Source organism: Pteropus vampyrus, unplaced genomic scaffold (assembly GCF_000151845.1).
Source record: "Pteropus vampyrus isolate Shadow unplaced genomic scaffold, Pvam_2.0 Scaffold108, whole genome shotgun sequence".
Lineage (NCBI taxonomy): Eukaryota > Metazoa > Chordata > Mammalia > Chiroptera > Pteropodidae > Pteropus > Pteropus vampyrus.
This window is the reverse complement of record NW_011888889.1, coordinates 1,415,073-1,441,039: the sequence shown is the minus strand read 5'-3', so window position 1 is coordinate 1,441,039 and position 25,967 is coordinate 1,415,073. Positions and strand designations below refer to the sequence as shown.

Sequence of the window (25,967 nt, the reverse complement as noted above, 5' to 3'; positions counted from 1 at the left end):
AGCTTAAATCAGGGCACTGCTAGGAAAGGAGAAAAGCAGTATAACAGGAACTACTCTTCCACCCCAAATAAAAACAAAAAGAGACAAATATTCACTATGATTAGTATAAATGTGCAAGAGAAACAAGTCAATATATGATAAGAATCTCAAATTGTATCTTTATTTCAACTACAAAAAGGATTTCAGAGGCTTACAATAGAAGACAGAAATAAAATAAAATAAAATAAAATGGTAGAGAAACAAGAATTAAATACTACTCTTGCAGAGTTCTAAGAATTTTGTCTGTCCTGCTAATAGCTATGTCAGTAGCTGCTAGAAATTGGCCAGATATGGTAGATGCTAAATGGATATTTACTGAATGAATGTGGACCAGAAAATGGGGAATGATGATTCCTTTATATAATTTTCTTCCATTTTGCTTGGCTGCCTGGGAAGAGTCCAGATAAGGTGGACAAAAAGGGAGACCCAAGGTTAGAGTCTGACACTCAGGGGGAATTAACGTGCTAGGGTGGGCAGTTCTGACTGTATCGATTATCAGCATGCAATACTTAGTCTCTTTGGATTTGGAAGCAGTTTCAGAATGAGATTCGGAACAGGGAAGACCTGGTTGGTAGTTTGTATAACTTGCAAGTTATACAAACTTCAGCAAGTTACTAACCCCTTTCCGTCTCAGTTCTACATTATGAAAATTGAGATGCACTTAGCTCACAATATGATTATAGAAGTCAAATGAGATAATGAATTTGGAAGTACTTTGAAGATGTCAAGGTAAAAATATTGTTATTAATAAAATCACCCAGACGTGGTTCCATAGTATAGTGGTTAGCACATCTAGTTTACACACAGAAGGTCCTGGGTTCACATCCCAGTAGAGCCACAATCCTTGGTCTATGGCCATGCCACCCTGAACAAGCTCAATGTCTGATCTCGGAAGCTAAGCAGGGTCGAGCCTGGTTAGTACTTGGATGGGAGACCACCTCGGAAGACCAGGTGCTGTAGGCATAAATGATAATAAATAACAAAAAATAATAAAAAATAAAATCACCCAAAGGAGGTACCTTTATTTACTTTAGAAGAATAATTTCAAATATGGACCCAATCACAAAAATTAAGGGTCTGCCTTTATATAGACGGAAAAAAAAAAGCTTTTTATTTTGTTTGAATCAGAGTTAACCCCAGGCAACCTTTATTTCAAGCAGCTCTGCAGGGATAAAATTTGATTTAAAATATTTCTTACGAAGAAAGATTGGGACAAATTAATTAGCACAAAGTTGGTGAGTTTGTTGACAGAATGTGGGTTAGTCGCAACAGAGCTGGTGAATTGATTTACAGCCTAAGTGAGAAAATTCAATTTCTTATTAAAAATGTGTTCTGTAGTCCAATGAACAAACACAATTTTCTATGACAAACATCTTTTCTAAACTTTGTGATTATCGTGGAGCCATATCACACAGGGCCATGCCTCAGGGTTAACTGTTATTTGACTGCTTACCTGCTTGAGGAAAACAGAAACAAAAAGAGAAAAGAAAAAGAAAGAAAACAATAAAACAAGCCACACTCATTTCTCCTTCTTGAATGAGAGTAAACATAAAGAAGAGCTGTAAGAAAAAATGGAGTATGTATAGTTTTAAACTTAAAGCAGTTCTTCTCTGGTTGATCTCCAACAGTTCTTTGTTTTAAATCACCAAATAGAGTTTATAACTGTCTTTCATCTTGGTGAAAAGAATTATGACCCACACACCACTTGAATTTTCAAAATAATTATGGTCAATGTAATGATTTCCTTTTTAGTTTTCCCATCAAATATCATGTCATCTTCTTTTCATTTAACCTAAAACATATTCAAGATATTGAGGATTCTAATTCTAATGCCATACTTATATTTCTTTTACACCTTTTACAGTGAAAACTTTGATAGAACTGTAAACACTTTTTGATGCTTAGTATCGAAAACATCATTCAATACATTTGTTGAATGAAATGTGGAATTAAATGGTAAAAAAAGAAAACTTGGTGGACTTATTATTCTTACCTTTTTTTTTTTTTTTTTTATCAGTTTGCTATACGTTTTTGGAGAGTAACTTTCCATCTTACTCAATTTAATAATTAATATTAAACCCTTCCAGGGCAGACAGGACTTTCAAAGCATTATAGATGACAATAAAGATTTTTGACACAGCTCTATATTTTAGTAGCTTTCAGACTAATCAGTGAAAAGATATAAAAGAAGAGCTAGACTTAGTACAGACTATAAAGTCTATAGAAATTCATAGTGGGAAGTACATTTAAAATTCATGACAAGGGTATGTGTCAAACTCATTGACACCTTATCAGCATTTCAAAATGACTGTATTAATTGAAGAGATATTTAAGATCAACAATAAATCTTTTTTTAGTAGATTGATACTTAAAGAAAATTTAAAATAAGCCATAGATAGAATTTTTCAGATGGAAATATTCTTTGAGATCATATAGTCCAATGCTTTAATTTGAAGATAAAAATGAAGGCACAGAGAAGATTCATAACTACCCTGAGGTCACATAGCACATCAGAGGCATTGAATCAAAGCTCTTTAGGCTTCTCTTTGTGTCCAGAAAGATGTTAGTGATATTTCTCTAGAAATAAATGAGAGGAAGTGATGGTGGGACGCTCTCTCCTCCCTAAGGCAATAGGAAAATCCCTCAGCTTTTGTGGAGTTCAACTTTGATGATACTATATTAAAGTTTTCCCATCAAATATCATTGTTTCTAAACTGCATGTTATAGTTTCTTTTCCTTTAACCCAAGGCATATTCAAAATATTGAGGTATTTCAGGGATTATGGGGATATATATCATGGGATACTACGTATAATATAAATAACAAATGTGTTGATGTTGGGTAGGTGGCAGGATGTACAGACCCCTCCTGTGATGTATTTCTTCCTGCTTTTAGGCCACATCGCTGGTGTCCTTGAGAATGCTCTAGCCCAGCTGAGCAAACAGTACAGAGCATCAACAGTGTGCAATGAATGTGCATATATATATAATTCACATTTCCATACATTTATGGTCTTAATTTTTAAAAAGTTAAGGTTAGAATTTCTACAGGGGGTAATGTTGAAACAGTATTTATTGGAACTAAATATACTATGTAGGAATTTACAAAAGTTATGTAGAATTCTGAGGATGCATGTGCTTAGTTTTAAGTGCTTTTTTACTGTCAATTTTACTGAAGTATAATTTACATAAATTAAAACACATCCATTTTAAGGGTAATGCTCAATGAGTTTCAACAAATGCATCTACCTGGGTAACCATTGCCACAATCAAGTTATAGAACATTTCCTGTCCCCCCAAATGTTTCCCGTATTCTTTTAAATTAATCCCTTTATTCTCAGACCCAGGCAACCAGTGACTATTTTTATGTTAGTACAAGTAGTTTTGCCTATTCTAGAATTAATATATTTGGACTCATACAATATGACTCTTTTGTGTTTGGCTTCTTCTGCTCCACATAAGGTTTTGAGACTTATCCAAGTTGTGGCATGCATCAACAATTTGTTCCTTTTTATTTTATCTTATTGTTTCTTTTATTGCTGAATAGCAGATGTACGATTCATCGGTTGTTGGACACTCGGGTTGTGTCCAGTTATTAGCTGTTAGGAATATAGCTGATCTGAACATTCTTGTACTGGTCTTCTTTGTAAAAATGTTTTTATTTTCTTGGATAAATGACTAAGGAATGAAATTGCTGGGATATATGGTATTTTTAACTTTGTAAGAAGCTATCCAACTGTTTTCCAAAGTAGTTATACCACTTTGCTCTACCACCTGCCAAGCATGAGTTTTCTAATTGTTCCACATCTTCACTAAAACTTGATATTTTGTCTTTATAATTTTAATTATTCTAGTGGGTGTGAAGTTGAATCTCATCATGGCTTAAATATGTATATCCCTGATAATTAATTATATGGAGAATCTTTTCATGTGGTGATTGGCCATTTGGATATTTCTTTTGGTAGTGTCTAAGTTTTGCTCATGTTTTATTTATTGTCTTAAGAAATTTTTCTCTATCATCTAATTTGTGAAATTTATCATAAAATTGTTCATAATATTCTCTTATTAACTCTTTAAAGTCTATATCATCTGTGATGATGTCCTATCTTTTATTCTTGATTTCATAACTGTGCTTTCTTTTTCTTTTTTTTCCTTGATTGGTCTGACTAAAGGTTTGAAATTTTATTGACCTTTTAAAAGAACACCTTTTGATTTCATTGATTTTTCTCTGTTGTTTTTATCTTCCATATTATTTTTCCTTTTTCTTTCTTTTACTTACTTTGAGTTTAATTTGTTCCTTTTTTTGATTGCTTAGATAGTTGATTTTAGACCTTTATTTTATAATATAAATATCTAAATATACATATCATGTCAGGCATGATATGTTTTGCTGCATTTCACAAATTTTGGTATATTGTGATTTTATTATCCTTAGGTTAAAAAATATTTTCTAGCTTTTCTTGTAATTTTGTCCTGCCTCATGGGTTATTTAGAACTGTGTTGCTTTTTTTCAAATATTTAGAAATTTTTAAATAGTTTTTTAATTTTTAATTTAATTCCAGTCAGAAAATTAACTTCATGAAAGCAATTCTTTCAAATTTATTGATATTTAAGTGCCAGCGTATGGCTCATCTTGGTGAATTTACCAGTGTAATTGAAAAAAATGTATATTGTGATAATTGCTCAAATTATTTGATAACATTATGAGTGTTTATTATTATTACTGATTTTCAGCTTACTTCTATTAAAAGAGGAATGTTGAAGTCTCTATTTTTCCTTTCAATTCTATTGGTTTTCGCTTCATGTATTTTGAAGCTGTATAATTGCATACATATTTAGTATCATTGTCTTTTTGATGAGCTGAATCTTTTTCATTGTAAAATTTTATTTTTTGTCATTGTAATATTTCTTTTCATAAAGTCTACTTTTCAATATTAATACCATTCCTTTTTTATTATTAGCATTTACATTGTACATCTATTTTTACCTTTTTATCTTATCTCTAATATTTAAAATGAGTTTACTGTAAACAGCATATCATAGGTTCTTGCATTTTTATCTAATTCAATTATCTATTTTTTAAGGAGGCTGTTTAACTCATTTACATTTAATATAATTATCAACAGATTTGGCTTTAAGTCTACTATTTGCTATTTGTTTTCTACTTTCCCATCTATTGTTGGTTGCTTTTCTCCTCTTTTCTTTTGGATTGAGTTTTTTTTATTTTTATTTTATTTTTTTTTAGTGTTACATTTTATCATAACTATTGCCTTATTAGTTGCACCTTTTTTTTTAGTGATTGATCAGAGTTTTACAATATGTCTCTTTAATTCTTTGTAGTTTACTTTCAAGTAATATTATACCACTTCACAAATTATGTGAAAGCCTTTGAACAGTACACAAGCAGTCCTTACTTTTCATGGTCCTGATATGCATGAATTTTAGTTATCATGGTTTACTGAGATAACCCCATTTCCCACCAACACAGTTCAAATTTCGGTTACCACAACCTATTAACTAGGAGTAATTATACAAAGTACAAACTTTGATACTAGTCTTTAGTATGCAAATCAGTACATAATTAACAGATGTGCATCATGACTAGTGAACAGTAACATTGTTTCCTTCAAAGTCTGTTGATGATTAATTAGTCTTTGTGCATTAGTTATTTCTTTCATACACAAAAAAACAAAATGTGTAGTTCTGTCAACTTCTCATCTCCCAGTTATAAGCCTGTACAATTTAACTATTAAAGTACTACTATTGTTGGATAATGGTTCAGGTCACCTTTATCCATTTGGAGACTTGCAGGAAAATATGATAATTTACTTTTTACTAACATACACATAATCTTTACCCAATAGACCAAGGAATTATCTCGACTTTTAAGCCTACTATTTTAGATGAACATTTCCATAGGCTATTGATGCTAGAACTGAAGATCACACAATTTCTTTAGCTGAATTTAGAAGAAAGATTACTTAAAGACTGTAATTGAAAACATTCAGGCATCATTGTAGGAAGAAACAATGAGTAATATGCATACAATATATCGTATTGAACTGTAAAAATAACACGCAGAATTCAAATAGGACGTAAATGGAGTTATTGAAGCAATAACTGACCATGGAAATGTTGACATCACTACCCTTTGAGAGAAACTTAATGAAAGTGAGTGTATTGATGTACATGAGAAATGAGGTTGTTGAAAAAAGGATGAAGGTGTGCCTTAAAAAGTGATGTCAGCAAAAAACTTCACATTAAAGGAAAACTTGAAGGTATTTCACAATATTAAAAACACAAAAATTAAAACGTTGGAAGCTGATGCAGACTCATACAAGAGATTAACAATTTTCTAATAGAAAAGATGCAATTGTAAGTTATACTTTGAGAAGATGGTAAGCACTGTTCAAACTACTCTTGATGTTTTCTTTGCAAACAAATCACTTTAATTCTCAATGTTTCTATTGTTTTAAATTATAGCAGACTAAGTAAATATTAGTTTTAGGGTTTTTAAAATTTTTCTGTACATTTGTATAACTGATATTAAGAGAGTTTTAGATGTTTTGATAATGTTTTAAAGGTTACACAACAATTGTAATTTTTCCCATTGATTAGAAAACTCACTTTGCATGGTTCCAGCTTGCATGGTTATTTTACAGTCTTACATGATCATACAAAGTGAGGACTTCCTGCACTTCCAATCCTCCTCCCATTTTTTGTGCTTGTCTTTGTCTCTTTGGGCTGCTATAACAAAATACCACAGACTGGGTGGTTTATAAACAGCAGAAATTTATTGCTGACAGTTCTGGATTCCGAGATCAGAGTATCAGCTTAGCTGGGTGAGGGTTACAGATCCCTGTTGTATCCTCACATGGTTGAAGAGACTAGGGAGCATCAGTGGAATCTCTTATAAGATTACTAAACCCATTAATGAGGGCTCCATTCTCATGACCTGATTACCTCCCAAAGGCCTTATTTCCTAATACTATCATTTTTTCAGTTAGAATTTCAACATATGAATGTTTTGGGGACACATATTTAGATCACAACAGTGCTATTGTCCAACATTCTACATCAATATTTTATTTTCATAATATATTATTATTATTTTTGCCTAAAATAGTCAATTATCTTTTGAAGAAATTAAAAAATATAAGAAAAATAGTTTCATAATTATCCACATATTTATCATTTCTGAGGTTCTTTATTCCCTAGCATAGATTCAAGTTTCCATCTGATATCATTTTCTTTCACTCTGAAGACATTCTTTAATATTTCTTATGATGCAGGTCTGCTAGTGATTACTCTTTCAGTTTTTTTGTTGTAAAAAAAACCCACCCTATTGAAACTTCATCTTTGAATGTAAAGTTTATTGTTTATAGAATTCTAATTTGGCAATTTTTCATTAGCACATTTTTTTTTCTTTAAATGTTTGTTGTCTTATTGGCTTTGTCTTGTATATGTATACCTGAAGACATCTCATCAGAAACAGTGCAAGACAAAGACAATATATACATAAATTTAATCTGTGTTCCTTTGTGTGCAATAGATGTTTTTTCTCTGGTTGCTTTAAAGATTTTCTCATTATCACTTATTTTAATTAATGTGACCATAATGTGCTTTATTAGATGTGTGTGTTTATATTTTTTCGAATAAACTTTTTACTGAAGTATAATATGCATACATACAATAGTCAAAATATATAGATTGGTTAATTATCACAAAGTGAACATGCCCATATAACAATAATCCAAATCAAGATATAAAACATTACCTGCACTGTCGAGGTTCGTTTAAGCCCCTGTCTAGTCACTACTCTGTTTACCGCAAAGAAACTCCTCTCCTGATTTTGCATACCATACATTAGTTTTGCCAGATTTTAAATTTTATATAACTGAAATTATAATTTTACTTGTGGCTTTTGCTCTGTGTTATATTTGTGAGATTTAACATATGTTGCTGAATGTAGAAATCTTTTTTTGCATTTATTATTGTTGTTCAAATAATCTCTACAAGTACTTATCACTATATTGCTGATGGATTTTTTTAGTTGCTTCCATTTTTTACTTACATCAAATAATGTGGCTATTAACATTCAGGTACATGACTTTGAGTATACACATGTATGTATTAATTTCTGTTGAGTATGTTCTTAGGATTGAAGTTGCTGGGTCATAAGGTATGAAAAGGTTCAGTTTTAGTATCAAAAAAAAATTCCAAAATAGTTGTTCCAATTAGACTTTCACCAGCAGTATATAAGTGTTCCACATCCTTGCAAACACTTGGTATTTTCAGTTTTTAAGTTTTTGTTATTCAGGTGTATGTATACATATAGTTATACTAACTTTTTTTTTTGTGTGTGTGTATTTCCCTGAAGGCTAATGAGAATAAATCTTAATCTAGTTTTATAAGTGCACACATTTTCTTAATTTTGAACTCTGAGTCTCCTTAGACCATATCTGGTCCCATTTTAGTAACCTTGTATCACTTGTAATATTTTAAAAAGTTTAAACCAAATATTAATGTCTCATTTACCATTCATAGTACTAAACTTTCTTTCACCTTCTTTTTTACTTCTTGAAGCTTATTCCTAAGCTCCTGTATGACTTCATATTTTTTTGTGTCCAGGGAGAACAGGTAGTAATGAAAGAAAGCAGTTTTCTAATACAAGAGAGAGCATCCTGACAGACAAGGGTAATTGGGAAGTTATTTCATTTTCATGATACTGATGGCTCTGGACTGTTGTCCACACCTGCTCTAGTCTCTGGAAATGCAGGTAGACAGCTGAGACTTCATCTTTAGGGAGAAACCTGTGGTCTTGGGTGGCCAGATAGGCACCACTTTCAGAACCTTAAAAGGGTATAGCTCCAAGCTCCATTCCTCTTACCAATAGGAGACAGTTCCATCTGTATATCCTCTATAAAAGTCCATTGACCCTTCTTGAAGCCCTTTGATGAGGGAGATTAGATGGCCACTTGTGACCTACATGTCTCTGTGGCTATTCTAGGCCCACAAATGACCTGAGAATCTCTGACACATCAACTCTTTGGGATCCAGGTGTGATCCAAATTTCATAGACTTTTTAAGTGTACTGGTGGCCTTACACTCCCCACCTCTCATACAATCACACAGATTGAAAGAAAGATAAGAGGGCGATTCTCTGGCTTTCTGAATGCTCTCTTTCAAATTCTCTGTCCTTTATTTTATCTTTTCATGGTGGGTAAAAGTCTAAACCAATTCTATGTGGTATAGTGTGGGAAAGTCTGGCACTAGAAATATAGCTCCCTTTGAACTTGGCAGTTAAAATATTATCTCTTTGATCTGAGCTATAAATTGTCTCTCTGATATTTCTGTACTCTAACTCAGCCCTTGAGTAGGAGTTAGGGAGGGATCAGCAGTTACTCTGTACTTCTGTGTGAACTTTGGCTCACTTTTGGTCCTTCAAAGTTTCTTTCTGTCTCATAATTTTTTCCCTTAGACTTCTATTGCTGAATACCTGATGTCTATATATTCCCAATTTAAGTTGCCAAGGAGAGGAATCCCACTAGATCATTTTGTGTGTGTGTGCAGAACTTTTTAATGCCATACCATCTCCCAGGCTGCTGGGTACTCTGTAGATTGACCTAGCTATGTTCTATTCTGTTGTGGCTGAAGTGGGGAGGGGGTCAATTGGAAGCCCATAAAAAATTAGAGCATGTGAATCAGTGGGGTTTTTGATGCCTCAGAATCCTGGTATTGCTCTGACCTGCCATCTGTAGCATGTGACTATTACGCAGTATTTCCAGTTACTGTGATGGGTTTTTGCTGCCTTTGCATCTTGTGACCAATAACATAAGAATGCAAAATCCTGGGGTTTGGAGTGCAGTGTGTGGTACTGTAAGTAGGTGTTTCTCTGTGTGAAACTAAGAAAAATATAGCCAAGGAAACTGTTTGTTAGTGCTGTTATTTTGTTTCAGTATGAGTCTGGTTGGATGATCAAAATAGATGAGAAAGCAGTATGGCATGGAGGGGCAATAATCGTGTTCTGTGGCCTCCGGGAGATCCAAGCCTGACATTGAGAGAGCTATCATCTCACTACATACACCTCTTTCTTTCCATCATGGTGAGATCAGGTAGAGTTTACTAGAGATATTCATGTGTATATTACCTGTAATTCTTGAATAGGCTTCTATCTTGGTTGCAGGCAAATTATAACTTTAAAATTTAGCAGCGGGTTAAGATGTTTTTAAATTAACTTGATAATGTTAAACTTGATGTATTTTCCCAGCACCATCAGCGATTACTTGTCTTTTATCTTTTGATTATTTATGGACATCCTAGAAATTTAGCCCCATGATATGTGTTTTTTTTCCCTTGGAATTTCTTGATAAGAATTTTAAAGTTGACATGATTATGACCACAAGTATAAACAAATGTATAAAGAAGTTGCAATGAATTGTAAGACGGCTATAATGCATGATGCGTAACCAATAAGGATGTAATTAATACTTGCATAAAGAAGTGGAATAATATCAGCCCAGAAACTATAAATTTTAGGATGGTGTTTGGATATTTGAGAGCAGTGAATTTTCACAAATGGAATGGTTAATCATTTTGGTGCATCTTGGGGAAAAAAATTAAGCAATTATTCAACATGATCCACTTCCTAGCATCATCCTCGCAAGGTCTTCTGAGATAGCACAGCAGTCACAGCAGCTAATAGGCCTTATATCTATTAAGTTATTAGCATTTTATCTTGATACACTGATGGAATAAGCTTCAAAACTATTTAACAGAGTATATAATAAACTTCAGCTGCCAAATGCTAGAGTTAACTATGTGGAGAAAGGGTTGTATGTAAATCGACAGGGTCCTTGCAATCTGTGAGGCCAACCAAGGGTTGCCTCACCTCTACAAATCCTCCTAAGAATGGGAAGTAGGAACTGATCTGAGAACAATGTGGGTGTTGAGATGCAAATGATTTTACCAGGCTGTGTAGGGTGGGGGTTACCCTAGGGAAAAGTAAATGATTATAGTAGGATGTAGAGGTTGGGTGGGGACTATCTCATTTTAGCCAGCAAATGTATGCTCTTGTAAAAAAGCAACTTGCAAAAATAAAATCTTTCTCTACTCCATCATCAGTGGATATTGGGCCTCCTGATCCCAGCTTTCCGTCTTCTTTATTTTTTCAATCTCCCACCATTCTCTCTCAGGATTATTTTCCAGGGCTGCACTGGACGTGGCAGGATTTACCACTTGCTGGATGTGGCATAACTATTAGGACCAACATGAGCATTTAGACATTGTAGTGCAGCACACAAGCATTATTAAAATTAGAAATCCAATCAGACTCCATATAGAGTCAAAGAATGCCAGTGTTTGGGGACCTTGGAGATGGTCTATTTCATTCAATTTTGTAAAAATGAAAAATGAGACACAGGGAAAGGGAATGAGTTAGCTAAGTTTATTCAGCAGGTTTAAGGCAGAAACACAATAGGATCTCAGTCCTCCTGCTTCTCAGTCCTAGGATTTTCCCACAATGCTGTACTTGCTATTTAGTTGCCAGTTGCTTTATTTTGCTTTCTACCCTATGTATTTTGCCATTGCAATCTTATTAAGATTCTATTCTTTACCCCAAATGTTTACATTTCTTACCATTATTCTCTCTCTAAATAAAAATACTGGTTGTTATTGGAAAGAAAAACTACTCTGCTCCTCCTGTGTGTTTGTTCTCACATTAGTATCACACAACAATTATGATACCACACATTTGTTTTCACATTAGTATCACACAACAATTATGATACCAGATGTGCAGGCTTCCCCCCCACCCCCGCCTCCCCCACCAAGCAATTCTGTGACACCAGCTGAGTGTCCACCAGTTTAACTCATTCTGCACTATCTACCTGGAGATAGCATTAGATCCCACAGGTTAAGGGCTAAGTCTCACAAGACTTCCCGTCCCTCTCCCTTTAGATGTCAATCACAAGTCTAAATTGTTACCTGGGCTTCTGATCGATCAGCTACAAATCAAAGGTTCCCTTGATAGTCTCCTCAACCTTCATTATTTGCTAGAATAGCTCTTAGCACTCAGGGAAACACTTACTTATATTTATCAGTTTATTATATAATAAAGGATAGAATAAATATAGATGAACAACTAGATGAAGAGCTATATAGGGTTAGGCCTGGGAGGGTCCTGAGCATAGGAGCTTCTGTTCCCGTGGAGTTTGGGTGCATTACCTCCCTGGTACGTGGATGTGTTCACCAACCTGGAAGCTCTCCAAACCCATATGACTGGAATTTTTATGGAAGCTTCCTCATATAGGCATGATCAACTATTAACTCCATTTTCAGCCCCTCTCCCCTCTCTGGAGAATGAGGGGTGAGTCTGAAAATTCCAAGTCTCTTCTCTAATCATGGCTTGGTTTTTCTGGTGACCAGCCCCTATCCAGGAGCCCAGCCAGAGTCACCTCATTAGATCAAAAGACATTGTTTTCACCCAGGAAATTCCAGGTGCTTTAGGAGCTCTGTGTCAGGGATAGGGTCAAAGACCAAATATTAGAACAAAAGATGCTCCCAGTGCTCCTATCACTGAGGAAATTGCAGGGGTTTTAGTAATTATGTGCTAGGAACTGGGGGCAAAGATTTTATTTTTTTATTTCACTATTATTATAAACAAGTATTCTATCACTTTGCATTTAGTATAATGTTAGAAATAAATAAAAGTTATGGGTTTTTGGAGCATAAGAGTAGCTCAAGTCCTTTGGGGCACATCAGAAGGAGGCTAAATGACAGCTACACTCTAAGTGGACAGAAAATGACTCTGATGGACTATCACATATTTGACATTATTGAATAGACCCATTAATCCTCACTTTTTTTGAAAGTGATGGATTTTAGGTCTTACCATACTTGTATTTAAATTTTTTTACTTTGAAATAATTATAGGTTCAGAAAAACTTGCAATAAAAAAAATGTACAAGAATATCTTACACACTCTTTACTCATTTTTCTCCCAGTGGCGACATCTTCTATGACTACAGTGGGATATCAAAATCTGGAAAATAACATAGGTACAATTCACAGAGCTTATTCAGATCTCAATAGTTTTACATGCTCTCATTTCTGCATGTGTGTGTGTGTAGTATAGTTTTATACAATTTTATCACATGTGTAGAGTTGTGTCATTAACATCAAATCAAGATAAAAAACTGTACCATTATCATGACTCTCTCATGCTCTTGGGAGCCACATCTACTCCCTTCCTCTGTAGCTCTTACCCTTGGCATAACTATTCTGTTCTCTCCATCTCTATAATTTTATTTCAAGAATTTATATAAATAGAATCATACACTGTCTTATGTTCTTTAAATGAAAGGAACAAGTCACAGATATTTTTAGCTCTGCAAAATAATTTTTAATCATTCGTTTCGTCCTGTCTTAAAAAAGTTCTTTGTTTTCTTTTCCACATTTTCTGATGTTAGGCTAGAAAAATAAGATCCCCCCAAAATTATTCCATTTTTTCTACTTGAAGCATTTATTGCTTCTTTTTTTCTTTCTCTGTTTTCTTTTTTTTATCATGCAAAAGTAACTTCTTATTCTTTACTTCTAAGAAAGCTTTGAAATGAGTCATTAATATAGTCTTTAATGAAAACCCAGATTAAGTTTTTCAAAAAAAATTATATGCATTTTTTGGGCCTTTATAATTGTTTATCAAAATGGAAATAGTTATCTAAAACACAAAATACAAAATGAACTTGCTCCACAAATGCATCATCTGAGAAAGTACCCCCTCTTCCAAATGTCCGAGAATATTCTTTATATTCACTCCCTTTTTATTCAAATTCTGGATCTTTTACAAATTTCTGTAACCAAGGTAATAAAGTGTGAAACCAAGTAATTGTTTACCAATTGAAATTGATATTAATGATGGCTCCTGGGAAGTTACCTATACAGCTATTGTGCTGTATCTAGGGTCTTGCTAGCTTTGTTGAGTTTTACAAGGGATTCCCTAAGTACTAAATACAAACTTATTGATGCACATAGGAAGCACTTTGTATTAATATAGTTAAGAGACTCTACCTAACCCTGATGAAAAGTTACTTAAAAGCAACAGAGGAGAGATTCCTTATTTTAAAGTAAATGAACTATTGGGAGTAATTACGAATAGTCCAACTGTAATTGGATTTAATGAGACTGAATAGAAACAAATTAGACATAATTGTAAGTTAAGCAAAAGTCAATTAAATCTTTATAATTTTAACTTTTCAAAAGTTATTGAATTAAATGACCGGGATTTATTAGCAAAGGAAATAAAGTCATGAAGGATATTTCCAGGAAACTGATATTTTTTTGAGGAGAAAGGTATTGTTTCATTTAAAGATTCTAGAGTTCAGTGAAAATCAGCTTAATCAATTTTGCAGCCTTAGTAGTTTAATAATTTCAAATAAAGTAATTATGCAAATTTATGGTTTTATCTACAAAGTGCTGCTGAAGTCGTTTAAAGGAATGAAGAAGAAGAGAATTTATTTGATAGAATAAAATAACACATTCATAAATCTCAGTGAATTCTGGTAGTTTGGAATAAAGATATGGTTGCTCTTATTCAATATTGACTTCAGGGCAGGGTTAGCTGTATGAGAATTACAGTTGATGGATTATAGAAATCATGTGATTGAAAATACATTCACCACTTCGTTCTTTATAGACTTCGAGAATCAGTTCTTATTCCTATGGCACTGCTGTCAACCCCAGCCACCATCACACAAAAGGCTGTAAGTCAATATTTACTCAGTAATGTAAGTGAAGTTCTGTGCAACTGGTCACCTAGGAACCCAATGCTAATAAACTGTGGTTACCAAAACAGTCTCCTCACAATATAAGCAAAGTCAATCAGAGTGTTCTGATTTTTGCTTCTTGGGTGTACAACGGAATGCATATCACGTCTCACTTTATGATGCTTAATGAGCTTCAAAAGGGCCTCTGAGCATGTAGTGACTTCAAAATGTGATAGAATAAGGTTGCAGTTTTGATTCAGTGATGAACTATAATCATGTAATGATGACAAAAATATTAATTCTGCAATGACAACAGCAAAGGAAAAAGCAGTAGCAAATCACATATGGAAATAAATCTATATGAGATGCATAGATGCCACACAGCTTTATAAACACTATCTTTTAAATACATTATGTCCAAAATAAAACCAGTTCTGTACACATTGCAGGTATAGTAAATTCTTTGCTGAAGCACATTTTCTCTAGTTAGTTTTTTTTTTTTTTTTTTGATGAGTGCATTTTTAATAAGGTTAAGTCATGGAATTATGACATTATCAATGCAGTGACCTGAAGTGACCAAAATGCTCAGTACGGCAAAAGAAATGATGTTTCTTGTGGGTGGTTTGATTCATTACTTCTCCCTCTTTTTGTGGTTCAATGCATTCTCTTTACTTTTTCAAGAACTACTTCTCTTTCCTCAGTCCAAATATAAATCTCTGACCCTCACTTTAAGAGTAGGCACATGGCCCACCCCGGGCCAATGACAAAACATTATGCCCCTGCTCTGAGAAGTAAGCAGGTTATTTAGTTGGACCAAATACAGGAGGAAGCAAGGTAAAAGAAACTTTTCCTCTCACCTTCCAAGGATGCTAGCAGAGAGCCATTGGATTTATGTTTCCTGCTGTGGGAAAGAAGTGGGTTTCAGGTTGGAAAGTGAGAATGAAAGACCTAGAGATACAGAATCTTGGCCCTTTTTCCGGCCCTGGCCCTAGCTTGAGGTCCGGCTTTGCCCATGATCTTCCTGAAGTTTAATTAAGGGAGCTGCCCATTCCTCTTTTGAGATAGCTGATTTGAATTGGATATTTGTCTCCCCCAATCATAGTCCTGGTTCCTTATCATATTCATCAAAAAAGTATTTTCTAAGTACACGATTACTCATTGACATGGTTTTGGTGCTGAATAAAGTGATTTATACAGATATTGTCTCTATTTTATTGGTTTATATTCTAAGAGCTGTGAGTCTGGCACTCTTCTAGAACTGCTAAGCTCAATAAATCTTTAATACCCACTTTTAAACATATAGTTAAAAATTAAATTAATAGGTGAAAGTCATTCATCTTTCCAGGAGGTTTAGACGTATTCCAATTGAGTGAGAGGTATTGTGTGTGCAGTGCTCTTGGTGTCAAGGTTAAACTATTCCCTTCTCTAACACATAGGAAAATGGATGCATAAAAACTTTCAGTATAGTAGTTATCCTTCCAGGCCCCTGGCATTGGAGATTTGGTTATCTTTCCACTCAAATGACAATTGATCCATTGTTTGCACTAGATAATCTGGCTTTGTTCAAGCAAAAGCTGTTTGTATTTTTAATTCCAAATCTTACCTCATTATGAACAACTTCCTAACCTCTCCTCTGGGGAAATGCTAATACTGCTTATTTATATAGAAAGTAAAGTTAAAGAGTCAGTGTTGACATTTTGGCTTGCTTACATAGGCGAGAAAAAGAGTAGTACTCTATTTATATGTTGAAGTTTCTTTCACTTTTCTCCTCTTTATGTTGGATTGTGCCTTTAGAAATAAGCTAGTACTTCATCCAGGTGACATCATGCATTGACCACTAATCACTGACAGTATTGTCTTTAATGAATGTTTTGTTTCTTTTGATAATTCGTCTCTACTTCTCTTGTTTTAAATCCCAGAGTTAACCACATTTTAAGTGGATATTTGGAATAACAATGAAGTTCCCCACTGTGGAGTTTCCTTGGCATAAATCATGACTTATCTGATGTGCTGAGGGACCTGGGTGAGGCCTGTCAAGTACCCTGCAATGATTTCAGGGGCTAATTAGGCTCTTACTCTCCTCTGAGAATTGACCAAGTGGCCTGACACTGTCACAGACACTGCCATTGGGACATCAGGGGCAGCCACAGACAATTAGCCGTTATTCTGTTTTGAAATAAGTCATTTTATGTGTTTTCAATGAGGTGGAACCTTTTTGTTTTCTTTTCCCCATAGATTTTTTTTCCCCATTAAGTTGTGCTGTTGACTTACATTGTTTAATATTATAAAAACAGTTCAGTGAAATTAATCTTCATGTCTCTTGTAAAGTTGTTGAGGATGCTATTTTTACATTGTACAGTGACTTTTTGATGAGGAACTAAGGAACATTGCTTTCTGGACTCGCTATTAGAAACACTTGTGCTTTATTGAAGCAATTGTTCTACTTACACTAGGTAGACAATATGAATTTTGTTGCCTTCTTTGGACTGACTACAGAGCATAAAACCAGATTTTTTATTCATCTCCAGCTGATATAGAAGACTCGTTGGCATATATTGGGTGATGAGTTTTAAACTTGGCTGTCTTTTTTTTTTTTTTCGCCTTTGCCTTATACTTCATCTTTTTTTTCTTTACTTAAAAAAAATATTTTATCTTGTGGTTTTATATTAATTTTAGTAAAACTTTTTACAAAAAAAGCAAGGCATGAATAAAATTGGATAGACATTTCTTACCAAGTGTGCCTAATCTAGCTTAAACTCATATATTTGCACACTCTACTATTAGATGTAGCTCAAAGCAGTAAGCACAAAGCCCTGTGTCCAGCCATAGTAGCCGTCTCTAAGTGTCTGCATTAAAATCTCGTCCGTAGCCCTAAGAGATTCCTTTAGCTATTATTTCAAATCCTAATCTTAGGTTACATGATATTTAAAGAAGCTTTAATATATGATTTTTAATCTCATAGTAAATGTAAAATGAGAAAATTAGAAATAGGGAGAAAAGGTACTGCATGGAGACAGTGATAGCAATGAAAGAGAAAGAAAAACATGAAATAGGTGAAAAAGAAGCAATGTAAATAACCGCAAATACTTTAACAGGCCTTATTATAGAGATTATGGTATATTTATATAATATAATGTAATATATAGAGATATAATCTAATATTCATAATGATGAGTGACTCAATTATTTAGAATTTTTGGCTGTCCAGAATTCTCATATTCCAAAGACTTTAGATAATTGAGTTTTATATTATAGAAATTATTACCCTACATTTAAACTTTTAATTCATGTGAATTGTGAACAAAATCAACGATCCACCGATGGAAATATTTAGTCTCTGAGCCTCTCGTGGCAAAATTGATGAAAGTGGTGAGAAAACACATGAATGTAGACTTAATATCTTCTAGTTTCACTAGAAAAATATCATTTAATAGTATACAAATGATTGAATAGTAAATAGACACATCTCTTGGGCCTTCATAGCATACAGTTTTTGCGCCTACCCTAACATGGAAAACACTCATTTAAAATTTAAGTTGTGACTATGTGTATTGTATTATCTATAATTACATTTCTACTTGGGTTAATGTTAGTTTTTTTCAAGTTGCAAGAAATGTATGCATATCATAAATTTAATTCATGAAGATTATGTATGTGTAAATATGTATTGATAGAAAGCATTAAATCCATGTCTTCCATGGATGTAATAACTGATAAACTTCTAAACTTATCCTTGGAAAACATCCAGTTAGCATCTCTGAGGAGAGGATCCAAATATATTTTTTAATATATTTTCTTTAATCTCTTGTCTCTGAGTGTTAATCAAGGGTAATAAAGTCCATTCCCCCCCAAATAAAGAATAGTGTTGCAGTTTTGTGACACCAATTGGTTCACATAGTCTAGAGCTGGGAGCTTAAAGGGATAAAAATCACAGTGTTGTGGTCTCTCTTCTCATTCTAACCATAAGATCACTGAGCGGATATTACCTTCTTTGAGACATTTCTAGGATTCAGCACAAGGAAGGTTTCAGGGCTCAGTGCCTGTGCTCTCCCCTGGCTCTGTGGCAGCCTGGCCCTCGGCCACTGCTTGACTGGAGAAAACTTAGGTTAACCCTGGTCTTTGGGGAAAAGTTATTCCTGTTCTTTCCACGCTTTCTCTTTCTCTGGCCCTGGTGATTAAGTAACTCTGAGATTCAGATTTGCTTTCAAAAGGATGGAGTCTATTTAAGTCTCTGCACAAGGTTGAAAGTATTTTCCAGGTAGTTCAGCCTATGGAGTTTAGGTCCCAAATCTCACTGAGTGAGTAATAAATGTTGCTTTTTATTTTATTTTATTTATTTTATTTTATTTTTGCAATTGTTCCCTATAGGTATATTTTTCTAGAGTTGCACAGTAAGGAGTAGAGAAGGGCTAGGGAGAAAATCACTTATTCAACCTACATGACCTTTATTATTTTTATTTTAAAATTTGATTTATTTTTAGTAGGTATACTGTACATGATTTAATATTAAAAAATTAACAAGTAAACATTGAAAACTATTCCTCCTAATTCCGCATCATTAGGATGCTATTATTAGTTTCTTGTGCAGCCTTCCAGAATTTCTGTTTGCATATACAAATAAAAACAAATGTATACTTTGAGTTTTCACTTTTTACATAAAAGGGAATATATTAAACAAGCTGTTATAAACCTTGTTTTTTCTCTAAACAATATTCCATGTCAGTCAATACACAGGGTTTATGGAATTTTTTATGACTACATAGCATTCCATTGAATGGACGGACTATACTTTACTCAACAGTCCCTACTGAAAAAGAGTAAGGTTAGTTTCTAATCCTTTGCTATTATGTTTCAATGAATACAGTTATACATTATTTAGCACACATTCAAGTACTTATATCTGTTGTATGAACCTAAAAGTAGAATTGCTTTGTCAAAGATTATATGTATTTGTAACTTTGATAGATATTATTTGCCCTCTACAGAGAGAGTAAAATTTTACATTTCACAGCCCCAAGGATGGCATATGTTATAAAACTTTGATTTTTTGCCAGTTTAAGAGGTGAAGAATGGTATTTCAGGGTAATTTAATTTGCATTTTTCATTTTATAACTGTCAGAGCCATTTGAATTTTTCTGAGAACTGTTTATATCATTGGAGTCTCTGACAGTTTACATCTGTCAGAGCCATTTGAATTTTTCTGAGAACTGTTTATATCATCGGATTCTTTTTTAATTGTTAATTTTTCCCTTATTGATTTCTAAGAACTTCCTATAAGAGAAATTAACTGTTTATATCATTGGATTCTTTTTTAATTGTTAGTTTTTCCCTTATTGATTTCTAAGAACTTCCTATAAGAGAAATTAACCCTAAACAGTTACACATGTTTTCCCTCAATTCGTCCTTTTAATTTTGCTTATTACTTTCTAACATGTAGAAATTTTTATCTTTATGCAGTAAATTGTTAATATTTCATGAATTCTGGGTTTTCAGAAATAGTTAGAAAGGATTTTTGATTTCCAGGTTTTAAGGAAATTCTTCCATATTGTTTTATGCTACTTTTATGGTTTTATTTTTATTTGTATTTAAATTTTTCTCTTGGAATTTATTCTGTTATGCAATTTGAAAAATGGATCCTACTTTATTTTTTAATATATTTTCTTAGTTGTCCAAATAGTGTTTATTGACATATCCCATCTTTTCCCCATGTTTTGAGATGCCATCTTAATCTCTTTTAATTGGAGCACTGGTGACTAGACTAAGAAGTGCTGGTAACTTGCTTCTCCTAGGGTAAAATCGAAGCTCTCATTTTCTTGGCCTCAATATACGAGTAGACATTCTGTAATATCTAGCTGAGAAAGGGATGGGAGAAGGTTCTGGCTCAAATGTCACAGACTCTCACTCTTAGACTTTTAGGAGATTTTCTTGAATAAATGCTATTGATTTGCTCTATTCCCTTAGGTCAATTTCCAGAGATTTTAAATGTTTGTGTTTTATAATTTTTACTAGTTCAATGGTTGTTTTACTGGGGAGAAAAGACTATGCCAGATTCCTCACACAGTTATACTGGAAATCTGATCAAATTTTTTATTTATGTCTTTCATCAATGTTTGAATGATTTGTTTATATACACATTATATATAAAATATATAACATTTATATGTCATATCTACATCTATTGATATAGTAGCTATGCTTGGCTTTTCATCTGTCTTATGTTAGATTTTTGTGTTTATAAATTTTCAAAAGTGTTTTACTGTGGTCTGATTTATTCAATATGGTCTGAACAAATTTTTCTGGTAGCTACGTTTGAATAATTGCATAATATTTACCTTTTAAATGATAACTTTATATAATATTTTAAACTATCCATTAGCTTACACAATATTTGTTGCTTTTCTATTTTGCTCACTGTTAAACTTAGGTATCTTTTCCCCCTTGCTTCTTCCTTTCATCTCTCTCACCACTGGAATTTAAGCAGTAACATTATTAATGTTTTAGTATTTAGTATTTGCCATCATACTGTTGAATATGCTTATATTTCTAAAATTTGACTTATTGATTTAAATGGCATGTTTTGACTACCAGCTATTCCATATATGGCACATGAGGTAAATCTTCTCAGGACTGCTGGCTATGTTTGTGTGCACTGCATCTACACAGGTCTAGGGGTGATCAATATCCCTCAGAACTGCAAATTGTACAAAATGCATGGCTGTATGCAGCTCTCTTAATTTATTTTATGCGCTATATTCTTTCCTCCTCCCTCTTCCAGTTTTTGTTAGCTGTGATATTTGTATATTTCCAGAGCATATGACATTTACATTCATTTTATTACCCTGATTCCCATGTTTATTTTGTCTTAGTCACAGTTCTTTTGCCATAGTTTCCCTCCTCATCTCTTCGCTAGCTGAAATTCATTCCCTAGTAGTTTTCCCAGGAAGGAAAATATCCCTTGAGTTATTGTATACTTAACACTGCTTGAAAGTCTATATTTGTAGGCCAGTTTAAGTGGGTCTAAAAACTTTGGTTCTCAGATCCTCTTTTAAATTATCTTATAACTATTGTTCTACTGTATTTGGGCATTGAATGTTGCTGCGGAAAAAGTATGAAGTTGGCTAATTATAGTCTCTCTCTCTCTCTCTCTCTCTCTCTCTTTCTCTCTCTCTCTTTTTGTTTTTTAATGAGAGATGTGATCCTTTTCCCTGACAGACTACAGGAATCTTGCTTTAATTTGTCTTTAAAATTTTCTAGGACATTCTTAGGGTTTCCCTTTTGGAGACTCTAGTTTTATTTTTGAAAAATGTTCTTGATTTCGTTCTTAAAGTGATTGTACTATTTCAATGTTTTAATTTTCTTCTTTCACTACTCTTTTTCTGGGGAGTATATTTTAAATTGATAATAGAAAAAAATAAAATGTAATAAATATTGCTATTACAATAGAGTCAGGAGGCTGTTAAGGAAGTGGCATATCTTGTGCCTTAGTTCTCAGAGCTGCTATTAAGTTGCTAAACCTGTTGCTACACCCAGCTGAAGGCTCAGTCATAAACACCCTGTAACAACTGCAACATGGACATATATGGACTCTACCTCCTCTTTGTAGTTTTTGCACCTTTCTTTTGCATATTGGAGCTAACTAATCCCTGTTAATCTAGCCAGCAATTCTTCATTTGCATGAAAGAATTACATTTTATGGTTTTTGCCTACATAAACCCTGCCTTTCTTTGTTCTGTCCTGAGCAAATATTGGATTGCTACCTGAATCTGCATCTCTTGGATTGCAATCCTTTTGCTCAAATAAATGCCTATTGATCTTTATTACAGCCTGAACCTCTTCTTTGATTAACAAGATCATCTTTGCTTATTATCTTTAGTGATCATTTTTGTCTCTAATCCTGTTTAAATTCTCCCTCTATTTCAATTTCATTTTATTTACTTTTTAAATTTCTATACTTGATGTTTCTTAGTGTGTTTTCTACAATCTCTGTACATCTTTCATGTTTACCTTCATTTCTATAATGATTTTGGTTTTTATTCTTTCCTGGCTTTTGCCAGAGCACATTTTATTTCTTTTATTATTTCACCACTTCTCCCTGAGTTCTTGTATTTGTTTCATAGTCTTCTATTTTTGATATGATAGCCTCACTAAATATTTTTTATTTCATGACAAAATACTTGGGTAAAATTTTCATCTTATCTTTGGCAATGATTTTTGTTATGAACTTTTTAATCTGTGGATAAATTTTGCTTTTCTTTTCCATAGTTTTTTCTTACCATATTTTTATTTTTATATAAGTCAATAATTATTTATTCCTGAATATTTTTGAATCGGCAATTTGTGGGAAGTTCCTGTGGAGGACAGGGGAGGGGCCGAAGTTATTGTACAGGCTTAATAACCCAAAGGTTTTTTCTGTTACTGTAGAAATAGACTGTTTCTTCAAATATGGCTAGTCAGTATGATTCTTTATATAGCTCTACTTTTTCTGAATCAAACTGGGCTCAGGAGGACTTTTAGTGACATTCTGTTCATCTTAGCTTCTGAAGCCATCATTGCAAAGGATTAAATTTTTGTACTTTAAAGTGAATCCTTGGTTTTCAGGAAGTGTAATTTTACCAGCACTTTCTAAAATCAGCCACTACTGTGCCTGCCTACTATTCTTTTTTCCTTTCCTTTCACATGACTTGTTTGATTCAGCTGTTTTGAATCTCTACACAAAATTTTGGAGTCTACAATTTATCTCTGTTTTCTCCTAGTTTTGCTTAAAATGGAATTTATAGTTTAAAAAATGCTCTGGCTGCTTTAAATGTTATTTCCAGAAAGAATGGTAAGAGATGCTGTTTATGCATCTATCATCATAGTATTAGCATATCACTTAATAGTACTCTGGTCACACATCTCTAATGGAACCCATACCTTTCTAAGGCTTGGAAATAATTTAATATATATCTAGTCAATGCTTACTACATTTTCTACTCTTACATATGCTTTATTTATGATATTTCAATGGGAGACTCCAGTGTTTGACAAAAGGTTAGCCATCCCTCTAAATGTGTAACATTTCCTTTTCTCTGCCTCCATCAGTTGTGGTAGACACTATTCCTACTGGGGCAATTAATTTTGTTTTGAACCTTGTAGTCAGTGCTGGTTAGCAGGTTGTAATGGATCAGAATGGACACTTAGGTGGAGTCTGGGAACAGAGTTGTTAACAGACATCATTTCCACTCTCAAATGATAGTTGGGAAAAATCAGAAGGAGAACTACCAGAATCAAAAGCTTTGTGGATCACCTCAGATATCCCTATGTTCAATCTTCAGGAAAGTGTGAGGAGTATTGAGCTACTCTCACGTCGAGAGTGAAAGTAATTTTGAGAAAAATTGGCATCAGACCATTTATTCACTTTACTTGACAAGAATTTTAAAGCATCTTTAATACCATATGCCATAACCATGGACTGATATAAAAGAGAATATAAAAGTGGAAAATGATAAGTGACGTAAGGAGGAAAAATTTGCCTCATGTGGGAGGATATCAGGAAAGGTTCTTCTGAAGTGATATTATTTCAAGGTTATGTATTATATCCCGATTTAAAGGGAATCTGAATTTTTCTTAAATATTATTAAAGAGAGAACAGGGTTAACAATATGCAGAACAGATAAAATAGTCAACTACGATATAGAATATCACCTTCCACACAGCATGAGAAAATATCAAGTAACATTCTAGCTTCAGCTTTCCCATTTAATAGAATATTATCAGTGTAATATTTTCACTGGTTATCACCATCTTATGGTAAACATTCGTGCATACCATAACTTTTCAAAAATGAATAGAAAAACAAATTGATTTAATGGTCACCATTCAACTGGAATCAGTGTCAGGAAAAAGCTGGAAATGAATAAGAGTTTATAATGCCAAGAAAAATCTTCAGAGTAGCACCTGGTCAGACTTCTAAATGACAAACACACAGACACGCACACACACACAAGGATATTTAAATAGAACAGATTTGTGAATGCTCCTTTGTTTAGAGTAAATGAAATGAGTCTGGACTAATGATTTGCACAGTGATCACTCCATTTGTGTTGGGAGTCAATTAAGAGTCTATTGGCATTTTCCTTATACAACCAGCATTGCACAATATAGGAGTCACAAGGACTGAAAAGATCACATCTTTATGTTCTGAAAGCTTGAGTGGTTACAAAGTGCAGCAGTCCCATGCAGAAAGATCATTACCTGCTATGTCCCTTGTTTTCCAAAACTTGATCAGATTATCAGCAGTGAGAATGTTTTCCCTTTGGTTACCAAACAATGAAGCATTTGTAACAGCAGGTCAGCAGGTCACCCAAGAACGCATCAGTCAACATTAATAAGTTAAAAGTACCATTGGGATGAGGGAAGAATCGTCAGGACTGCTGCATTGCTTATCCTGTCTGCTTTTTTTTCCCTTCTCGGTTCATTTCTAGACAGTGTCTTTTCATTGCTTGTGTGCTCATCAGTGCAGATTTAAAATGCCTAAGTATGATAGAGGGTATTTAGCTCAGAAACTCAACTTTTAAATTTTATTAATGAACTGAGTTGAGTTCCCCTTTATCTTTTAACTGACCCCAAGAGCATTAATGACAAGTATCTAAATAGGAATACAGGTGTAGTAATAAAGGAGAATTATCAGTCACCCTTACTTTAATTGGTGTCACCTTAGCTTTTAGTCAGGTAATAGGATAGCATTGCCACCTGCAATCATTCAAGACTACTTTCCTCACTAATTAGCTCACTTAAAAAAATTAAATAACCTTTCAAAAGTGAGTGAAATGGAATCTGGTAATTTCATATATATATATATATGAAATACATCATATGTATATATGAAATTGCATTGGCAGAATAATTAATCATATTTCAGAGTGTTGAGGGGCTTTAGTCTTTCATCTGGTGTCATTAATTCTTAAATTCAGTATATGCAAAATACCCCATAGAGACAGTATTATGACTTGAAGGGTATTTCATTCTTTCAGATAAAGGTGCAATTTCTTTGACCGACATTAGTTGTGTGTACATTAAACTCTATCATGACTACTTTTGGCACATAGAGAAATAGAAAATATGGTTGTGTTGCCTCTAAAGAGTTTATGTTCTGGGATATAGGAAGAAACATACAAAGAACAACTTT

The 25,967-nt window shown here is 33.5% G+C and overlaps 1 pseudogene; it reads left to right on the top strand.

The window, feature by feature from the left end:
* Window positions 1–886: 886 nt before the first annotated feature.
* LOC111743191 lies at window positions 887–1,002 on the top strand (annotated as a pseudogene).
* Window positions 1,003–25,967: the final 24,965 nt, after the last annotated feature.